Raw genomic sequence first — 2,143 nt, 5'->3', positions numbered from 1 at the left:
AACTGCCAAAGGAGTAAGGTAACCAGTTCTCACTGGGCGGATTTGTAAACAAGAATAGATGCATCAGTGTTCGTTTAGTATCCGAGGAGGTTAAAAGCATTAAATTTTGATAATCGACATAATAGTTTCCTATGACCAGAATATTTCATTGATTTTTTTATGTGAAAGATGGCTTTGACATCCGTCTTGTATTAGTGCCCAGAGGTAAGAGGTACCTAGGATCTAAGGTTAAATTTGGACCTAAAACATAGTTTTTAACGGAAAAACTGACTAATTTGACCAAGTAAGAGTGTAAGAGCTTTTGGGAACCATGAATGTATAAAAAAGGATCGAATAAATACCGCACAGTTGTCTCTGAAGTGCCATCCTTTAAGGGTAACCTTGTAGTATTGTATGACCGGAACAGAGAGTTGGCAGCTACATAATACATGAAAGTTTTACAAGTGGAAAAAAACAAGGCAACGTTGAGGAAGAAAAAGTGTAACTAGAAATTAAATCAGATTTCTTTTGAAAATCATGTTTTGTTTAAACACCTGACAATTAATGAAACTTTCCATGACTGTGAACACTGAATGTGAACACGGAAGAAAAATGCCATTTGTGGACATGACTTTCTTGTATGAAGGATGGTGGGAGGGTTGGAGGGGTTTAGGATATAGTCATCTGGGTGAAAGAGGGAAAGAGGGGGGGGGAGTACATATATATGAAGGAGAAACTAAGGGTTTCCCAGGTTTAAATTTTCTTTTTTAGATCATATGGTCAACATGCCCACAGCCTTAGCTAAAATTATCACACAAAACAACTTACGAGGCAGAACATCTTTATGTTTAATTAAAATTAAAATTGAATCTATTAAATATACATTCCTTTTTGGTAAAAGAATGTTTTTAACATTAAGATAAAATCATGTTGACGACAAGGTTGAATAACATTCAGTACTGTTAATTACTGTACATTGTACAAGTACAATGTACATGCAATGTAGGCAATGCTCATGATTACTGCCGTTTAACGGTTTTACATGGGTAAATGGTCCGTAAACAAAGATAATATAATACTCTAGATATCTATAATACATCATCCTTATGCGTAAAGCGTTAATGAAATAGTTCATTAAAGGGAGTGACCGGCAATGTATGGTAGTTGAACTAAGAATGTAGTATTTTGGAGAATTTTTTTGGGATTCACTTGAGACATATAAAACGTTTTAATGATGTTTAATTATTACTGAGTTTGAATCCAAAGTCAACCTTGAAAATCACCCATTCGGGTGGATTCTGAACAAATATGCAACGTAAAAACGTCTCATTTGGGTGGTTTCTGAACAATATTCACCCTAAAAACGTCTCATTTGGGTGGTTTCTGAACAATATGCACCGTAAAAACGTCTCATTGGTCTCAAATTATTCCTTAACAAATTTCCCCACAATTTCAACTACCATACATTACCGGTCACTCCCTTTAACAATGCTTGTTTGGTTCTTTTGTCAGATAAGTATTGAGTTGTTCTAAAAATGTGTTAAATGTTTTAAAAATGATTCATTTTTTGATAGATTTAAATCAATTAAGTTTTACAATTTTAAGTTGTATAATCCAAAACATTTACGAATAATTATATGTTTTCAAATTAACTTTGAAGTATTGTAAACATTCAAATGACAAGTAATCTAAGTGACATTACAAATGGCATTCCTTGTTAGTAAATAATTAGGAAATTATTTCCTCATGAGGATTGCTGTAGAAAAAATGCTGTAATTCATAATTAATAAATCCAATATTTACCTGAACGTGAAAAATGTTTTGGAACTAACTCATGCTTCAAAGAACTATCTTTTGTACACTAGATATATCCTTCTTTTATCACAAAATCTTACTTCACTTTATTTCTTCAACGACAGTAATTATGTCACTTAGTCAGCCTTTATGTTTTGTTAGCAGAATTCTAAGATATCGAGCAATAATCACGATAAAGATGTAATCTTTTTAGTTTCATTTTTACATTGCATTATATTGATGTGGTTTCCACTCTCCATCACTTAAGACGCTGTAGCTCCATGAAACGTTCAGGTCTCCAACCAGCGTAGTGGTTGGGTGTATACTGCACAGGTGCCTCTACCTGCCTCACAGGCACAGTTAGGGGGTA

The 2,143-nt window shown here is 33.6% G+C and overlaps 1 long non-coding RNA gene across 1 annotated transcript in view; it reads right to left on the bottom strand.

Moving 5' to 3' along the window:
* The window catches only part of LOC111713915 (uncharacterized), a 4,682-nt gene extending 2,539 nt beyond the window's left edge, over positions 1-2,143 (bottom strand). The window contains exon 1 of the long non-coding RNA XR_002767830.1: positions 1,783-2,143. This is a non-coding gene — a long non-coding RNA (uncharacterized LOC111713915). The remainder of the gene's footprint in view (positions 1-1,782) is intronic.

Source organism: Eurytemora carolleeae, unplaced genomic scaffold (genome assembly GCF_000591075.1).
Source record: "Eurytemora carolleeae unplaced genomic scaffold, Eaff_2.0 scaffold3, whole genome shotgun sequence".
Taxonomy (NCBI): domain Eukaryota; kingdom Metazoa; phylum Arthropoda; class Copepoda; order Calanoida; family Temoridae; genus Eurytemora; species Eurytemora carolleeae.
The sequence above is the reverse complement of the archived record's forward strand: the minus strand, read 5'-3'. Positions and strand labels throughout refer to the sequence as shown.